The sequence below is a fragment of the Chelmon rostratus genome, chromosome 14 (genome assembly GCF_017976325.1).
Source record: "Chelmon rostratus isolate fCheRos1 chromosome 14, fCheRos1.pri, whole genome shotgun sequence".
NCBI classification, from domain to species: domain Eukaryota; kingdom Metazoa; phylum Chordata; class Actinopteri; order Chaetodontiformes; family Chaetodontidae; genus Chelmon; species Chelmon rostratus.
The window spans coordinates 3637486-3657810 of NC_055671.1; the positions used below are offsets into that span (position 1 = coordinate 3637486).

Consider the following 20325-nt stretch of genomic DNA (forward strand, 5'->3'; position numbering starts at 1 on the left):
AAAAAAAAAAGGCACAAACTCAAATGAACCTTGTGTTTATTTGCTAAGAAATCCCTCCCATCAAACACAAAAATCTAGTTTTCATATCAGGGAGATGGGTGTGTTGAAATATTTAAAGGCCCACTATAGATCTCCCCCGCAGAGGAGCCAAAAAGCAGGCTCGGTTGTGGAGACATCACAGTGTCCTGGGAGATTCATTACAGGCAGATTTGTTCCACATAGTGAAATATGAGTGAGCTCTACTGCCTGAAAATTGCATTGCTCCATAAGCAGAGCCCGATGCGAGAATAAGCCCCGGTTTTTAGCTAGAAGGTCTTAGCTCAATACAGCCACAGCAATTATTTGTGAGGAGGACATCAAACCCAATGTTTATACCGCTTTGTCTGTCAGAGACACAGTCGGGAGACACAGAGGAGATGAAACAACAAGCCGTGGCACAGACCCATTTCAAATCAATATCAAAAATATATGGGGGCCGTGAATAATATCTTACCCGCGGCTCGAGGGCAACCTGCCAACGTCCACATGAGCAAAACTGACCCACAACTATGTCTTGTTCTGACATGAGATCAGTCTGGTTGAGCTGACGGTGCTAGGTTATTAACAGTATTAGGGTTCCTTTGCAAAGTTTACCAGAATGAGTTAAATAAAAGCTTCTTTTTTTTTTTTTTTTTTTTGGACAGAAAAAATAATAATATCTCATGAGGGCTCATGCAAGCAAATGATCTGTTCACGTGTCTGGCTTTGGCACACATGATATGCAAAGAGGTCACTGCAGCTGAATAAGCATCTGTATTGCTCATTTCTAAACCACAGTTGAACTTGGTACAGTAAATAACCTGACCTGAATAAAGTCGAGCAAATCCGGGAGAAAGCAGACTATATTTAGAAAACCAGCCCGTGTGTCAGAGACAGAGACATGTGAAAAGATCCCTTACTTAAAAGCGTGTGTGGCTCGGGCTTTGAGCGTGTCAGGTCTGACTGCAGTAATCAAACGCTATTACTGGAGACTGAGAGGGGAAGAGAGCAACTTATAGGAGGTGGCAGTGCTTCAGAGACTCCTGCGCTACTGTAAGGCTTATATGTGTGTGTGTGTTTTTTGAAGTGTGGGGCTGGGGAGTGAGGAGAGACCTCAGTGCTCAGCTTGGGGCGTATAATCTATGGTTCATTTGCAGCTTTTCTCCCCAGTATGACAAGCCGTTTACAAGACGTAGCCTCTGCTGCTGACCCAGTTCTGAGTGGCTGCGTCTCGCGACAAGGCCCTGCCTCCCCATCAGGCCCTGCTCCTCGTCTAACTGACGATAACACCGCCACCCTCTGCCTCCGTGAACTGTGGGAAAAAAAAATAGGTCGCCCTGACCCACTTTTCTTCTTCTTTTTTTTTTCTCTCCCCTCCCTAAGATCGTGCAAGGAGTTCTGCAGAGCATGATCGAGGGAGACAGTAAAAGGGAGAGAGAGGGGGAAACAAAGGAAGAAAAGAAGTTAGAAATGACCGGCTCAGACGCTCCTCTGTGACGAGTCCCTGCATTGTAGCGATGCGTTCATGTGGCCTTTGGAACAGAGGCAAACCTTATCAGTTGGCCTGCTGTATGTTTGGCAAAGCTCCTCCCACGCCTTGATACAACAACTGCTCCTGAGGTTAAACACCATCTACAGGCCTCAGCAGTCCACCCCACCTCCCAATTTCTACATCTCCCCTTCTAGGTGGCCATTATCTCATGTCATACTCAGAATGTTAAACGGGATCCTCTGCCTTATTTAAACACAGACGTACACACTGCTTTTTGCAGTCATTTAACACCCGTGAAGGTATGACATGTCGCCCGGCCAAAAAAATGATGAGCCTTTCCTGGCCAGGGGGGGATATAATGGGGCTAGTTGAGCCGGGAGCAGCCCTAATGCCTGGTAGCATGACACTGGCCCCCTCGGATGCCTCTGTGTGGGTTAGGACAGCTCATGATATATCTCCGATCACGCACGGTGCTCTCATGCAAACCCTTCCCTCATTAAGCTGCGCTCACTCATGCACTGCTTTTGTAATCCCTCCATACATTAACCGCGGCTCTCCTCGACAGGCACGTTCCTCTGACAACCGGCTGAGAGTTTCATTCATTTCTAAAACAGATAGTTTGTTCTGCAACGCCCTTTGTGTCAGTGTTGGATTCCTGTTTGAAGCCATTGTGAAACACCTAATCAACGCACACCTTTGACTGCTAATTTAAATATTAATGCGCCAGCCAAAAATCATCACTCATCACTCACTGCCTCGGTGTCGCTTAGCAACCTTTGTTTAGCTTCTGTTCAAGAGCTATATTTGTAGCAATGAGAGTGACACTTAATTACTACTTTTAAAAAACCTTTTACCTTTAAAGAGACTTCCTGAACTGAAAAACACTACTTCAGTTTGTGATCTGCCTCTTGTTTTATACATTTATTTTTTAGTACCTGAGTAGACTAAGCTTGAAATGTAAAGTGAGCAATTCAATTGATTGCACTGCAGCTACTTGTTTGTAATTTCTGATGCAATATATGTTTGTAGAGTTTGATTTGATTAAATGCTGGGTTTTGTTATGTATGTGAAACAGTTCACGCCCTGGGACGGAAGACAAATTTGGGAAATATTCTGATGATAAAGTGAAATAAAGTGAAATCAAACAGCAGTAGAAGGCTACGTGTCACGATGCATGGCAGTGATTTTACACACATCATCCCTTCTGAAACCACAGACTTCTTTATTTTTCAAATTTGGGCATACGAACCTCTTAAAAATACGCTGTCAACTAGCTCTCCGAACATTAGCGTGCCTTATGTTAGCGCCCCAGTGTCACACAGTTTGCCCGTACAAGAACATTAGTCCCACCAGATGCTAGTGACTACATGTGTTTGCGTGTGTACTCATTTGCATCAGCCACAGTTTGACACTCCACTCTAAAAACCAGAGGAGGGTTGACCTGCCGCTAAACTCTCACCAGCCCGATGCTAAGCCCCTGCGTGCTAATGGTGACCTAGTGCACACAGACATGTTGGTGCCTCAGAGACAAGTCATGAAGCCCGCTGCTCCACTTTTCTCTGCTGCCAGACGTGTTGCAAAAACCACGGAGCCGCGCTGTATCTTACTTTTATGTGTAAAGTGCAGCAAATGGGTCCGGAGACAAAGAGAAGATGGCTGTCGGAGCAAGTAGAATAGGGTGTCAGGTCTCTTTATTTGGCGGGGGCTGGTGGAGGTTCTAGTTCCAGTTAAGGGGGTGGATGTAGGTCAAGCCCTGCCTCCTCATAAGCACCAAGGTCAACACTGAATGGAAGGGAAGGTGGCTTAGAGAGAAAGAGGCCCTGGATAAACCACATTCGTCTGGCTCTTGTGCCAGCACCAGCCCCAGACCTGTAAACACAGTTACACAAGCACACTGTGCTAACCCTAGGTGTGTGTGTGTGTGTGTGCGCACACACACACACACACACAAAAAAGATCTCACTCGTTACACAAGCTTTACAAGCTTTAGTGCAGCTTCCATTACCTTTTATAACCCAAACAAGGCTTAACTTAAAATGACATACAAGTTAGGAACGCTTGTGTTGTGCTGCTGTCTTTGGACCTATACAGTTATACAAGAGGAACACCTCTGATGGGCTGAGGCTGAACACCAACATCCAACACGTACGAGCCACAGGTTCCTCTGGGCTCCTCTGTGTGTGTGAGCTAAAGGTGCATCCAGGCGGGCGGCAATTGATGTCTGATTTTAAATGTCAAATCCTAGCAGGCAATCACCTTTATTTTAGTTGGTTCTAACAAGACAACTCTCTGCACATAATCAAGAAAGCTTATGAAGTGTTGGCACCACAGGGGAGGCCACTGAGCAAACAGCACCAGGATCTGGAGTTTGATTTCCAATGGGGCCATCCATGATAATACAAATCCTGATAAACATCAGCACTGAATGAAATTTTCAATACTTGTATATTAGGACACTAATGCTAAAAAGTGCTCAAACAGTACTTTGTATGTAAAGCATGCAGGACATATGCCTTTCTGGATCACTTATCTCCCCTACTAAAGCCTCTCTGTCCATCTTAACAAAGGCAGTCTAACAGTCTTGTATAATGCCTTACTGCGCCCAGCACATGATCAGTTTTATTAAAGCTGGCATGTCGCGGCCTGTTTTCTAATAACGCTACAGTGAGATGAGAAGCGCAGCGTTTGAGAATTAATGACACTGGGGCCATAGAGAGTAAAGGAAGAGTACACATCTGTGAAAACAAGACTGGAAATTATTCTCCGCTGCTGCGTGCAGGTGCCCGAGACCTTGATACAGCCGGGATGCCTTTCATGTCAGATGCAGTATTACATTCATATCAGGGGCTGCAGTTCATCAGATCAAATTTCTTACAATCTCAAGCTTAGAGCTCACAGCAGCAGCACTGATGACATTATGGATCGTTTTCCATCACTTGACAACAAGTCAACTTTCTCTTGCTGACTTTCTCTTTATTTCTATTTAATTTAAATAGTACCTTACATTCTATCACATGGATTTTACGTCTGATTGCAAACACCTGAAACGACAGAGATGAACTTCTCTCATGTCCAAGTAGGTGAGTTTAAGGTGTAGGGTGCCACTACAGAAACCCAAATAAATAATGAAACTGTCTCTAAAAACATTTTAAATAATACTTGGTCATCATCTTATAAATTAAAGGTGAAACACTGCAAATGATAAAAAAAAGGCAGCAGAACTGAAACTTTCTCATGTTCTGAGATTTAAGGAATAGAAAAACAAAACAACTACTTTTCTCTCACAGCAGAGCACAACATATGAACAAGTGAAAAGTGATCAAATGGCATGTAGAAAGACGGGCATTCAGCTAGGGTGTATTATTGCATGTTCTATCAAAGTGGGCCAGGATCCTGATTTACCCAGCCATATGGTAAACATGTCCAGGGGGCAGAAATGTTAACGTACTAGCATAAAAATACTCTGAAGCAGAGACAGTAGCATGCTCTAAAGCCAGACAGTGAGCCAGCGTGGTTTTAACAGCGGGGCAGCTGTAGGGAGTGAGTGAAGGCAACTGCATTAACACAAATCCTAGCAGCCAGCACACTCTGGACATGAATCACTCTGGACATGAAACAACCTTTCCCTGACATATGCTGGTATCAGTGATTAAGAATTGAGAGGATGACTAAAGCTGCTCAGTTCGTCACCACAGTCAAACATGGTGGAAACTTGTGGCCGGTAATTCCTGAACTCGGATAGGGGCAGGGATCGCTGGAGCCACAGTGCTTTCTGACACGACCTTGACCCTGTTTAACCTTAGGGCGATGATTACCCAATTGAATGACAGGCCCTGCAGCTGCATTGCACGCCTGTCGTGGGTGTCTCCACCCCCTCATCCTCATAGACATACAAGGTCAGGAGAGAGGAGAGGGGGTGAGGCTGGGTGAAGGGTGTCACATGATTGGATCTCCTTCTGGAGAGTTACTTAAAAAGCCCCTCAGCAATCAGGTCAAGGTCACGCTCCAGCCTTAAAGCAACGCGAAAAGAGAGAAGTCTGTCAATGTGTGTGTGTGTGGAAGAGTGCGCGAAGACAGACGAGCGTGAGGAGGGGTGACGACGCACTCCTCCACATGTTCAGCAGTGCTGGCTCCTTGATAACTTGAAAACACAACCTATGATTCTATTAGCTGTATTAATCTTCCTGCTTCGTGGACACTTTTATTCAAAGTCACTTACACGATTATCACTCTTGCACATCTCTTTCCATTTCTACAGCTGGATATTTACTGGAGGAATCCAGGTTAATTGCCTTTGCTCAAGGGCAGAGGGTGAGCAGAGTATGAGCCAGCAATCTTCTGGTCACCAGTCCATTTTCCGAAAGTAATAGGTCATATGGCCGCCTCAAGTCATCAGCCCAGTGCTCTCCATCTCCTCTCAAATGGTCTCTCTACCACTGTGCGCCTTCTAACACACTTACGAGAAAGCCGTATGTCTGAACCACGGTCTTTGGGCCTGCTTATCCAGCCCCGGCGAGGATGCACTGAATAACACCACCTCACTAATGGATTTAAAAGAGGGCTGGAGCTTCACAAAAGGGCAGTATGTTTGAGAAATTCAAGAGACCACTTTCAGTGAAAGAGGGAACTGAGGTAATGCCAAATGTCCTTGGTCTTTGCTTTGTGGCGTGGGAGTGCATTCATATTTTAATTTAGAGATGTGCCACTTATTTAGCCGTGCTCTGTTAAAAGATGTTTATTGAAAGGGCAATGAGTCATTTATGTATTCACTGACAAATTAAAAAAAAAAAGAGAAGGGAATATGTAACGTCAGCCATTAAAAGGCTGGTCTTTATGCATCTTAGAAGATACACTCTAATGGAGTATCATCCTAGACGACGACAAATCATCTAGCTTGGTATAATATGCAAGAAACAAGGTATTTCAAGGGGGATTCAGTGACATTCCTCTTTTGGGAACTCGGATAATGTGCTGCAGATCTATCTGAACTCACATAGCTCAGACTCTCCATGGCCACCCGCACAGGTCCCTTGTTGCCCAGCAACAATTCAGCTCATCACGAGAAGCCAAAAAGTTACACAATTACAGTTCAAGCCAAAAGAGGATTTGGGGTGTGCAGCATGCAACATCATTCAGCAAGTTATATCCAAAGATGTGGGTCTGAGTGAATGAGGAAGTGGGGAAACCCCAGAGCTTGCATTTTCCACCCATCCTGCAGAGCAGAGCGATGTGAAAGTATGGGAGTGTTCACCGGGTTGCACTGAAAATAACCCAAATATTGACTATAGAATGGTGCACTATGAACTCTGAAGTGTTGTAGCAATCATGGCATAAAAGAGCAGCTCTCAGGTACAAAGTTTAATGATGCCTGAATTTCCCTGAACTTCACCCGTTTCACAATGCAAATAAATCTCAGACACAACCTCGCAGCATACTGCATATGCATCCCCCGCTCCCTCTCTCCCTCCTCCTTCCCCTGTCGTCCTGTGCAATATATCCATCATTCATTCATAAATTCTGAAAACTCCTCTTTAGTTAATTGCCTGGGAAAATTTAATTTCAAACGAAAGCTTTTAAAAGAGAAAGATATAATTAAGTTGAAGGGATCTCTCTGCCCCCTCCTCGTCCAGGGGGGCCGAGGGGACATGTGCTGCGAGCTGTGCAGCTCTGCACCGCACTGCTCCGTGTCAGGGAAGTCATACACCCATGTTTAAAGCAGAACGTTACGTAAAGCCTCCCCCTCTGCACAGGCTTACTGCACCAGACGCTGTGTCCTTGCCTGGGCTGCTCAAGGTTCCCAAAAGGACAGGCTGCTAAGAAGTTGGGAAGGACGGGGCCCTGTGATAGCCTGCAAAGAGAGGGAGGGAGGGAGGGGAGAGGGAGCGGGGAGAGAGCTGCTGCCTGTGACAGCTTTGGACTTTGAATTCAGCGCCAGACAGGCTCATGCATCAATCCCTCAACTTACAAAGACAAGCCACTAACCTTGACGAGGCCAGGGACTCTTCAGGAATGAGTGGCATTTTCACTTAGCCCCAGCTTCTCCCCTGCACTCCTGCCACATAACCTGGTTAAAATAAGACAGTTGAATAACAGCCGACCTCAGTCTCTGGACTTGGCGACCCATTGTTCTACCCTTCAACCCTTAGGCTTCTTAGACCATGCCAGGGACGCGTGCGATTATACATTTGGAGGTGACACAAATATCATTTAGCGCACAAGGTGCAGCAGCCTCGTCTGACGCCTGTCAGGAGCTGTTTTGTTTGAGCGAGGCATGACGCAAGCTCATGTGAATCCATGTGTGCCGTGACTGGGTCCTGATCAACGACGGTCTTATCGCAGACTTAATTACGCACGTCCTCTGTTCGAACCAAACAACTGCAACAAAAGCTACAACCACGCAGGCAATTATCTGCTGCCTTAATCGCTGTATTCCTCTGTAAGAAAACAAGGCAGACGCTCTCTATCACATGTACACACAGGCGGGCCACTCCTCCCATCTATGAGCGTCTGTCCTCATTCCCCTTGCAGCCCGCCCACTCTGTCACGCCTGTGACATTGGCCCGCTTGTGGCAAAGCAGAGACCTTCCCCTCGTCTGACTGCAGCATCCTGGCGGTACGCTTGCCACAATGGTGGCGAAACCTTCCCACTGCACCTCTACAGCCCGGGGGCAGCAGCTCTGCTACAGGAGCGAGCGAGGGAGGGAGTCAGTTCCACTCCGCTCCTCTGCTGCGACCACACCAGCCCGGCCAGGAAAAGAGTCAGCTCCTCTCACATCACCCAGGAGCTCCGCTGCTCCACACTACATCTCCTCCGTCGTTGCTTGACGTGTCAGAGGAGAGGAGTGGTGGAGATTTGGTGTTGAGCTGGTAGCCCTGTTACCACAGTACAAGGTAGCTGAATGCTGTTTCCCTGCTCTGCTTCATTGATCGGCACAGTTAGGCTTCCACAGCTGTTGTTTTCCAAATGGGCCGATGCTTCACGTGGGTAATGTGTAATTTATTTGACCGACAATATCTTTCTCTTTTGGTCTCGCTCCCCTTTAGTGAGCAATTTCAACAAAGTCTAAATAATTCACGGCAATTGCAATCAGCGGCGATCAATCGGTGGAGATAATTGAGGGGCCTGTCATTGCGCCAAGGCCAAGGTGAAGTGTGAAGGCAGAGGGGCGGAGAGTTGGAGGTGAGGGCGAAGGGGGAGGAAGAGGAGGAGGAGGGGAGTCATTCAACAGATGAGCTCTGGCTAGTATAGCTCTCAGGGGTTGCAGTGGAGGCGTCCATCTTTCTTCCTCGCGTTCCGTCATTCCAGCCTGCATCCAGGAGCGATGGCTGCAAAGACGCGTTTAACCGCTCCTGCCTCGTCATCAGAATGAGCCCCATTGACTCTGGCTGAGCTCTGTCCACGACAGAAGCACCAACAAGAGCCGGAGTGATTGTCTCTGAATGAGACAGCGCTGCTATAACTGAGAGACCTCTCTAAGCCCTATCTCCGAAGCAGCACACAGGGGGAATACTCTAAAACTGCCCACACAATGATCCTATTTCAGACAGCAAAATTGACTTCAGGAGCTCTGCGCCTTGTTTTCAGTCTCATTCTTTGGGCATTCCAGTAGCAGAATGTTCAGAGAAAACACACTAACGTGCTTCAGAATTAGCGAGCAGCAGATTTTCACATGCCTCTTTATGTACGTACCCAGCTAATTTAAGATCAGCTTAGAATGTGTGTATTGTATTTTCATCCTTAGTTCACCTTTGTTGGCGTCAGTGGCTTAATCAATCTGTGCATGTTTACACTATAATCACTTGATATTTTAGCCTGGTCTTTGTCATATCCACTTCCAGACGTTTTCTTTTCCAATTCTATACAATCTGTATAATACTGTGTAATATGTGTGTGTGTGTGAGAGAGAGAAATCCAGTTAGAGATAAGAGGTGTGGAGGAGGAGGCACAGAGAAAAGTCAAGATACTAAGGAGTGTTAACATCCTCTCATAGCATAATTGTTGTGGTGTAAATCCCTGCCCAATTGCAGCAGCAGTACTGAGTATTGTTATTAGCAGAGTGTCCACTGAATAAACAAACAATAAAGCCAACAATAAAATGATTTGGCTTGATGCATGCTCCACACATATATTATAGAGCCCAGACAATTAGAGAAATGAGCTTGTGGCCAAAAGGTCTCAGGTTTGAATCGTCAGTGGGCCGACAAAGTGCAGGCCCGTGAGTAGATGAGAAATGCACTTCTATTCCTCCACATCTCCTGTCAAAGTGCCCTTGAACAATGTTTGGTGGCCAACAACGCAAGTGCTGGGCAGCTCCCAGGTCTATAATAAATCAAAAACTCTGCAGTAAATGCATGACACTTGTTCTGGTAGATTGCACATTAGTTTGTTTTTTGCGGACTATCTGAGCGATCAAAAAGCGGGACGCTGCCCTCGATTTTGTCTGCCGTGTGTCTCGTGCTAGTGTGACTGACAGATTTACAAACAGTGGGGTTTGAGTCGGCTCAGTGGTGGTGGTTAGAGAGGCTGTTAGTGGAGATAAGTGCCTGGGCAGGCGCTGCTGTATCTGTGGCATCACCCTGTAGGAAAATACACTATAACACCGAATTATTTACAGGAGAAAGAAAAGTCACTGAGTAGAAACCAGCAGTGTGATTTGGTAATTACTTTTACCTTCCTTATGCTATAACAAAACACATCATCTATAACAAACAACACGCAAAAAAAGACATGCAGAACACACCTGCATGAGTGCAATCACACACGTCAAAACATGCCACTTTCATACAGCAGCAGTGTTTTGATGGCAGATAAGATTTGCTGTCATGAAAGGCGGCCAGTGGATTAGAGAGTAGAGCGCAGTCCAGAGTCCAGTCTTGTGACTGCTCAGCAGCCTCGCCATCATTTGCATTTGGCCATTTGAATGTCCTCTGGTTCTGTTGCAGGCTACTGCACATCACTCAACAGCAGCTCCCTGGACAATAGCAGATGGCCCAGTCAAATCAAGCTCCATGCAGTACACTGGATCCTTTGAGTTACGGCACGCTGCGCACACCACTCAGAGACAAGATCCTCCGCAACTTAACTTAAAGTCGGTCTCTAAACGTGCAGGTTTTAGTTATCTATGGCAAAAGAGGACAAGCTGAACTACCTTCAACATCTTGTGTAAGTTCAGGTCAAATAATTAAGCAGCTTAAATGCTCAACAAAAGAAAGGCTAAAAGGCAGACCCCCAGACACAGACAGTATTTAGGAGGCTTTAGAGAAGTTTGACTTTTCTCCACATTACTTTAGATTGTTAGTCTAAGTTACAGTGGTTCTGTGAATGGTAGCACATTAACTGAACACACTGTTTGTGTTTAATCCTCATATTACGACATCCCAACAGGTTGCTGTTGGGAAGCTTTGCGAATTGCCCTTTTAGAGCCTGAACTGCAGACGTACTCTGCCCTCTTTCCTGTAACTCGCAGCAAACTTCAGGCCCTGACCTTTTGCCTCCACACAGATGCAAAGTCCAGTGAAGCAACAGGACATTTCAGGAAAAGGAACACCTACGCAAAAGCCACTCGAAAAGCCTCCCTGGCAGCGACTGAAAAACATTCAAGTCTTTGAACTCTATTGAAACATATCTGACATGATCACACAGTGATGTGACAGGCTGTGACAGAACTCCATTTTAGTCTGAAGAACTGAGCTTGTATCCTTCCAAAAACTTGCAGCCAGTGGTTACAGAGAGGTTGATTTTTTTTTTTTTTAGAAAGTGGTGCAACAAGGCAAAACAAAATGACCATTAATGGGGATCATTAACTGAATCACGCGTCCAGATCATGGCTGTTTAAAGAGCACTAAAAGGCCAAATGTTACCTTCACACTGACTGGAACATTGACTCGTTGTGGCAACAGACAGTGAGATAATGCTTTGTAACATTTCAGCTACCTTCGCCCGGCCTGTATTTATATGCTGTGGGGCTCGTGCCATTGCCACTGACTTCCCCTGCACTGCAACGAAAAACAGGCCATGTACAAATATATGCAATACAAATTAACAACTCTTTCAGACATGAATGCAATTTAAGATCAATTTCAGCCCCAAACATGAAGAGTAAAAAGCTCCCAGTGAAGGAAGCTGTGAGTCTGAGCCAAAGCAGATTTCTCATGAAGCAGCCTAAAGCATCCAGGACAAAGCTACAGTTAAACACCTCAGCAACCTTATTCATGACCCAAGATCAACATGTAACTAGGTCCTTTTCAAGGCCTTGAGGCTCACATGAAATCCTCCAGGATCTTTCTGAGGAGCAGGATTTGCCAATAGTAACGCACAGAGCAGTGCAGCTGTGAAGTGTTTCCCATTGGTGGTGCTAAAACGACTTCAGAGCAGGAGGCTGTCTACTGTTTTGACCCAATGCGATGAACTACATTAAGTGCACTAACGCTGCATTACAACCCCTGTGACACGGACACCCCATGCGGGGCGTCCTGGTATTAAATAAGCCCGCGGGGTGACATTATTCATTCAGGGTTCATGCGGTCAGTGCGTGACAGCAGCCCGAAATACGCTCAGAAACGGCTTCGTTTGGATGAGCTGCGGTCGGTCCGCGCCTGAGCGGCAACGAGCTGGGACGCATTTCGGGCACATTTCTCCCAGATAACCGGCGCTACTGTAGGCCTAATTGACCGATCGTGTGGGGGCCGGGGAACACAGACCGTGGCCTAAACCCCTGTGTGGAGGAGCCTTCAGCGGCGCACACAGCCAGCCCTGTCCTCCACTTCTTCATGCAGCGTTTTCAGCGCTACATCCAAATGCGCCTCCGCTCGCCTTTCGACACACAAGCAGCCTTTCCTAGCCTCGGAAAAACACGCAATAATCTAGCATCCTGTAATCCTCGACACCGCGTCCCCCCCGCGCGCACCCGTCCATTTTTTCACCCCCAGCGGTCATAATAATCGTCCACATATGACAGCGCGTTCGTCTCTAGCACAGATCCCCTACCTGCGTCGTCCACCCCACAGTCAGCCGGAGAGGCGCATCGTTGTTGTTCGACAGGAGGAGGCAAATCCAATGAAAACGGTCGCATCTGTCTTGACACCGTCGGCGGGGAACGGAGAGGTCGAGGCCGGATTTGACGATCAAAAATGTAGTCCGAGCAAAAAAAAACAAGCCTCTTTTCTTCGGGCTGCGTCTGGAAGCGGGCAGAGGCGCGCGGCGTGCAGTCTGAGGGGATTGTTTATTCTCACAGTCCCCTCGCTGTGGAGAAGTGAGCGGAGACAGCCACACTCCTCCTACTCCGCCCGCCGCTGACACCACCCTTAAAGGAACAAGCCCGCACCCAGTGCTGCGCACACTCCCTCTGCTAATAACAAGGAGGAATACCCACACTAATGATGAGAATAACACAAATATTCATACCCATCATCATCTTTTCGCCTCATGTGCGTTTGGAGGGTCTTTTCCATCCCGTGGTTAACTGAAGGGGCAGTTGTTCCACCAGCAGCAGAGGCTGCGGACAGGAACAGGACTGTCAGGAGTGTCTGGAGTGAAAGAAGCAGCAGTGACATTAACAGCAGAAGCAATAGTTGCATTTGTAGCTGAAACAGAGGCAGCAGCGCTCTGCACGTCTGGTGCAAATCACACACTTTAATGCAAATGCACGACTCCGGATGATTTACTGCATGAATTAATGCAGGATGGAGCGTGAGTTCCTCTTGCTCGCCTTCAACAAATGATCAAGTCAGGATTTTTCTTTTTTGGGGGGATAAATTTACAGCTAATGCTCATTCACACTTACGTCATGCATTCATTGATGTGCAATCCAGTCAGCTGGATTTCAGTTCCATGCCAGTTGATGGGACTTTATGTTGATTGTGTAAATGTTTGCATCTGACCACCTTTCAGATTTAGACAATCACTTCATATGTTCTGTTCAGAGAGGCTGAGTGTGATAAAGTAAATAAAGTCACAGCAAATTTGACTATTTTGCTATAATGAATGTATACAATGAAGGAATATTAAGGCCATATACATGACATATTGTAATGGAGGATCCTCCTAAACCCATTTTTATTTCTGGAATAAGGTTGTTCTCCTTTATTGGGTCAGCATAAAATAATAATGGTGGACAATAGATCTTCCATCACTTGTTATACAACAGTGAGCACCTTTGTGCATCATCTTCACATGTTTCGTTCTATAATGAACAGCAAATACCAATTATATGGCTGCCTGAATTCAAAAACCTTAATGGAGACGAAACAACAATTCCTGAACCTAACCCCTTATAACAAAAGCGGGTTAATAAAATGCCCTTTCAGTTAAATGAAGAATTAAGCAAGAAATGGCTCAACCGACCTTTTAGTCAGCATCTCTAAACAAATCATTAGGCCTCCTCTTGGATGAGGTCCAAAATATGAGAGTTAAAAGAATATATCTGCCACAGTAGTGGAGATGTACTACCTGCCTCAGACCAAGAGGAGAAATGAGCATCAACGGCATCGAGGTGCCCTTGAACAAGGCACCGAGGCAGCTCTCAGGTGTGAACGTGTGTCACTAAAGTGTGAAGCGGGGTGTCATTCACAAACAGCAGATGTGCCCATGGAAACTTTTTCAATGCCTCGAAATCTCACTGCGTGTTTTTCAGCCGCGGTTACGAAGAAATGTTTCCCACAGCAGACTTCTCGCAGTGTAAACTAAACTAATCGTCGCACACCAAGTGCTTGCAGACAACTTTTTTTTCTTTCTTTCCTGACATCTTGTGCTAATCTGTGCTATCAGGTCCACTGGCCTGCAGTCTGGCTTCTCAACATGGCCTTGAACAAAATGTCTCTGCGGACCTTTGGAACATCAGTGTTCTCATGAATAAGAACACAACAACATAACCTACTTCTACCCATCCCTGTCTCTGTTTCCCTTTTCAAATCCAGGATGGGGGGTGCTCCTCCTCCTCCTCCTCCTCCCACCACTGCTCTGCCGTCGCATCATGCTGTGTTATTGGCCACTTGTATTCAGCCACTTGGATACTGTGCCTTCTAACCTGCTGTACCCCCACCGTGGTGTTTAAACAGTGATTCAGTTCATTGCCAGTCGTATAAACAGAGGCGGCACTCAACATGTCCGTCAGGTAAATTGGATAGTTTTCTTTTACAAGGCTGTTGTTCACAATAGGTGTTACCTGCAATTTGCATTTTGAGTACAACAGCAGTTAAAAGTCTGATCAAAGTCCTCGCCAAAGTGCTATTCATAAAAAGTTGATGTAGCTGCGTTTATTGTTGTTGTCTGATTGCACCACGGGCGCTGCTCAGGACACTGTTTTTGTGTCCGGCCGTTAACAGCAGCCTTAAGTTAGATGAGCAGACTGGCTCAGCAATTTGGATGGTATCTCACCTTGTGACCTCTGAACTGGAGTGACCTTTCATCTTTGAACTCTGACCTCGAATGCCACATAAATGGTGATACAATATCCTCCCTTTCTTTCCTCCCCCTCCCAACCAGAACAGGCTGAACTTTGCCCCTGAAGCTTTCCACACAAATGTGGTTCAGCAAACTTTGTCCTTTGACCTGCAGCATCGGGACAGTCTGCGGCTAACAAAAAAGTCTGGGGCCTTTTTCAGAGCATATTGTCAGTGTTTTATTGATGTACGTGGCTTAACACATTCAGTGAGGCAGCACACAAAGACGGCTGGTCCCAGATGTTAACAGGCTGGTGGCGGCGCTCGGCTTGATACAGCTGTGGCTACCGACAACAGAAGTGAGGAAAATGGAAAAAGTGTGTCGTGTTATAAAAGGGAAGGTTAACAAGCATTTGGAACGTCATTAGGAAATGGACTTTGTTGTTTTACAAGACTGACTTTTTACAATCTTGTTAACACAGTGTCGTACTAAGTGTGTAAAGCAGTGCTGGAATGGGATTTGGTGACAGAATTTTATCAAAAATCTCATTTCTTTCACCAACAGATGAAGAAGGACATGTGAAAGGTTTACCTGAAAACCAATGAGCCCTATCCTCATGCAGAATGCTGTTTCTCTGACTCTGACTTCCCAGCTAGCTAAAGCAGAAAAAGCATTTTGTGAAGCGTCGTTGAAAAACTAAAAGCAGGAACACTTCAGCCGACAAAACTGTACACCAGGTTTTTCATCTGTAGAACGCTGGAACGTAGCCAGTTCATCTGTGACTCACCTTTCATGTCAGCATGAGTTCACTGAGTGGTTACTGGGGCAGATTATCATTCATATCTTTGAATGGGATATTCAGATCTGATTTGTTCCTCCATCCAGGAATAGAATCTCTCTCCTGCCCTCTTTTAAACGGTTTTTCTGCACACTTGTACTGTACTCCACTGAATATTTCAAGGTAAAGAAGAAAAAAATTGATGGAAAACATATGAACGCATGGACAAAGGTCAGCTCTGCAGCAGTGCAAACAGAGGAGGGTTTAGATTCAGACGCCTGATTGTCTCAGAGGGAGGGAGCCGGAGAGTCAGCAGACATTAACCCTCCACCTTTGACCTATACTCCCCAATTTCAGTCCCAGTGTCTCCCAAAGTTTGGAGTGAAGGAAGGCCCTCTTGGGGAGGAGGCAGGTGCAAGCTGCTGTGGGAGGGCCCGCTGGAAGTCACACCATACTGTAACCTTTGAACTGGAATGAGAATGGGATGGTTGTGACATTCCTCACGTATACAGCTGCAGGGAAGGTTCTCCTGCAACTACAGGATGCCAGCAAAGCCTGCTCGCAGAGAGACAGATGAGGCCCATTTGGATTCTTCATAAACCCCCGCCAAGGCCACATATTTAATTCAACTAGGCAAATAAAGAAATAAGCAGATAAATCTACATTCATGTTTAAAGTGGAGAAAAAAAAGCATCTGAAGTTACAGAACACTGAGTCTTTTTACAGACTCAACACCGGCCTTGTGATGAGTGGATTATTCATTAACGAGTGAAACTGTCTTTATTGGTGCAACAAACTATGGACTGAGAAGAAAATGCTTGACCTCTGTTCAAAATAAACAGACAAGAGTGATTATGACTGGATTATGGGAGACATGCTAAACAGCCATCTCGGTCGTCTCGGTAAATATTCCACTTTTGTCCTTGAAGTGTGTCAGGGAGATGAAACTGTGCCTGTGATAGACACGATAGATAATTCCAGTACAGCGCAGCACTGTGCTAATGGAGGAGATGCATGAAAGTCAGAGCCGCCGCTGTCAGAAAAGGTGCGCCAAACTACTGATCCAATATGATGACCCCATCTCTCCCGTTTCACATTATTTTTTCATCAGACTCACAATCAGTACGTCCTGTGCTTTATTTAAGTTTGCCAGGAAGAGAGCTCCAGGAAAGCAACATTATATTTGACTGAGGTCATCATGGGACACTGAGAAATGTCTTCTGGGGTGACACTCAGACAGTTGATACTACGGTCACTGTCCAGGTATGTCAGTGTTATTTAGTGCAGCAGCTCCGTGTTGAGTTTCTCTGGAGAGCCAGTGATCTGCCTGAAAGGATCCACACTCAGAGCAGCGCCCTGCTAAAGGATATCATGATGTTGGCCTCACAATAGGGATGGTGTCTGCTTTCCCATTCAGCAGTTTCTTTGGTCTGCTACTGGCGCAGAGAGAAAAGGCTTCATAAACACCTATGGTTTCAAAAAAAAAGAGGAGAGAAAAAAACCACCAAGGCCACCGTGCCTGGAGCGATTTTGTTAAGGTGTGACTGGGAAACTGAAGAGATGTTATTCACCAGACTACATGACCTGAACTCACATAGCATGTAGAGCTTTAGAGGTGCGACAGTTAGTTTGCGCCGGAAAGGACATCCTCACTCCCTAAAACTCGTCATTTCATCGCTTCATCTTTTTGCTTTTACCCGGCAAAGCAAATGTTCTGCCAGGGAATCAATTGTAAGGCTGCTGACAGCAGTGGGAATGTTTACATCTCTCTACGCCTGTCCTCATATCTAATGCTTAACCCATACCCACTTGCTCTGAAATAGAAAAATCAAGAGGAATTTTGGAGTTGTTTTTGGATAACTGTCAAAGCATGGGAAAACAGGTCACTGCATAAGCGTGGCTGCCTCCGTGTGAGAGCGCGGCATGTGTGTGTGTGTGTGTGTGTGTGTGAGAGAGAGAGAGAGAGAGACAGTTCACGCGTGTGAATAGGAACGCAGGCAAGACTAGGTCGACTCCTGTGTGGGTGAGCTGCCTCATGTCCCCCTCTACATGCGCTGGCCCTGCATCTTGTTGACCTAGTTGGTGCTCTTTGACTAATCCCTGACGGTTCTGCGGGTGGTCTGGGAGGAGCTCTCCTCCAGTTTCCTCTGCATTTGAATATCAGATGGCAAAGGCGGGGCCTCGCGGAAAAAAAAAACTATGAACTGCCAAGGGATTTGACTGGAGTGCCTGCCAACACAACACGCAATGTTTTTTAGTGCTCCCTGCACCTCCTCTCTCTCGCTCTCCCTCTCTCGTAAGCGATCATGGCTCTTCTTCTTTCATCCACTTGTCAGACATAAAAGGCACCCATATTTTTTGCCCATATTGACCCACTGGCTCAAAGCGACACTGATACTTTCGCTGTGCATGTGTGTGTGTCTTGTGTTTTTAGCGATCAGAGGCTGGGCTGCACTCCCGATCATGCAGCCATCCACGCTATTCGGCTATCAGTGCCGGCCTCTCAGCTTGCACGTGTAACAGGAGTTTTCCCGCTGACACACAGCTGACATGCTGTCTTCTTGTATGAGGTTTTATTGCTTCTGTTTGGGTGATCCAATTACTCTTTCACCTAGTGGTTTATGGCTCTCCTAACCCACTCATTCACCCAGTATGGGCCATTTGCAAGCACAATTAGTAATACACCGTCATATTTCTGTAAACCACCTTCAGAATGATGTTGTGCAGGAGGTGAAAGAATAAAAACAAGCCTCCATTTGAAGCCATTGCCAGGTTTCTACCATTATTCTTCCATATGATATTGGACATGCACTGCATAGTATGTGTTTGTTTAGCATGTGTGTGACAAATGAAGCAGCAGAGCGACGACTAATCCGAAGTCAAAGCTGCTGTGTTGATGTTGGTTTTACACTGGACGAGCTGCTTTGTTTGACTGAGACTCTACTGGGAGGACACAGCGGGGGCTGAGCTAAAGAGTCAAATATCAGGGACAGAGGCACCTTACTGTCCCTGCTGCACACACACACACACACAGATGGTGGTGAGCGAGGACAGTGAAAACACAGCTCAGTGTCCCTGGGCCCTCGTCCTTCCTCCACCCATCCACCACCAGCCGTTCCCACGGGGCTGTTAACATCCTATTGACCCTGCTCACTCATTATCAGATCAGCATGGAACACACTGGGGCACTTTAACCCACTCTGTATACACATACACACATCCTCACACTCCACACACACACACACACACTGGTTGCAGATTACTCTGCTCTCAGAACAGTATTTTGGCCCGCTGCTCCATGGCAACCCCACCCTCAAACCCACAGCAGGGCACTAAGCTAGCTCCAACGATTGCTCCTCAGCGCAGTTCTGCTACGAAGGAGCGCTCAGCTAGGAGCTCCACACCCACTGGTACGTCTCCTCCACAGATGCTGGCGGGTCCCGTGGGACAGCCACGGCTTCCCAGCATCCCCCCGCTGATTGTCAGTAAACGTGTTGACATAAATGTAGTGTGGCTACTAATGAGCTGCCAACCAACCGCCACTGTCAGCTCCTTAGGACCTGTCAATATAAGGCGGAGGCTGATTTTAGCTCATTACGCTAAGATGTCTAACAATAGATGAAAGAATAAAGCTCACAGTATTTTTATTCATTTGCAGGCCATATCACCAGCACACATTAGAATGCAGCGTGGACACGTGTAGTCTGTGACAGCCCCTTCCAGGAATTGAAATTCATGACAGGTCCGAGGTAGTGTGATACTCATGTAGGCACAAAGCCTGCACATCTAATGTTTATTGATAGCAAAGCCTACATAGGCTGTTATTATTTCAAGGCAGTATGGGAAGGCTTAGTTTCAGTGTCTGCATGTGTGTGCGCGTGTGCCGCCTGTGTGTATGTGTACACGGCCTCAGTGTTTGTTTGTGTCACACAAAAAACAGATTAGTGAAAACACTGAGGTAAAATAAGCAGCCTGACCTTGCTCTGAAACTGAAAGGCAATCCTCTGAATGATCCGCGGGTCAGTAGCTTTGTCCTTCAGACAGTTAAAGTCTATCCTTCTCATCCCCTCCCTCCCCCCGCCTGTCTCACTGTTTCCTCCTTCTCTCCCTCTCTCTCTTTGCCTTTCTTCTACAGTAGTTGCACTCACGTTAAATCCCCCTTTTTCTGCACCTTATGTAAAACTTATTCTCCTCTATTCTCTATCCGTGAAAAACTGTCTATCTTAATGTAGCACACACACACACACACACAGAAACACATCCAGAACTCTTGATATGCATGTCATCTTTTCATGTCTGGTCTTTGAACACGGCTGTTTGTGTTATTTCACGACGTGATTGTTCCTCATGACAAGCTGTGATGGCGCTGATGTGTCTGATCTGCCGCTGCACCTCAAAGGCAGACGAGCAAGACGCAAAGGCAGCAGCAGATACTACCAGCCATATTAAAGACTTCCCCCGCAAACTCTTTGAGCTGTGAAATGTTTGACGCTTTAAGAGCGCAGCCAATGCGGGTTGCCAGGTGAGTGCCGGCAACCCCCCCCCCATCCCTTCATGTATAGGATGCCTCAAGAGTTGCTGCATTCACTGGAAATTGCAAGTGTGTCAGCAAGTTCCAGATGTCAGTTATGCAATGTCTAATTACAGCAAGAAGCG

General features: G+C 46.4%; 1 protein-coding gene across 2 annotated transcripts in view; it reads right to left on the reverse strand.

Annotated features, from left to right (window-relative positions):
- The window catches only part of nrip1b (nuclear receptor interacting protein 1b), a 35622-nt gene extending 22977 nt beyond the window's left edge, over positions 1-12645 (reverse strand). Inside the window, exon 1 of one of the 2 annotated variants that reach the window (XM_041952932.1) lies at positions 12498-12645. The gene's annotated coding sequence lies outside the window, so the exon portion shown is untranslated. Of the gene's footprint in view, positions 1-7492; positions 7520-12497 lie in introns of those variants that run through there. The other variant, XM_041952933.1, reaches the window with a different exon arrangement.
- Positions 12646-20325: the final 7680 nt, after the last annotated feature.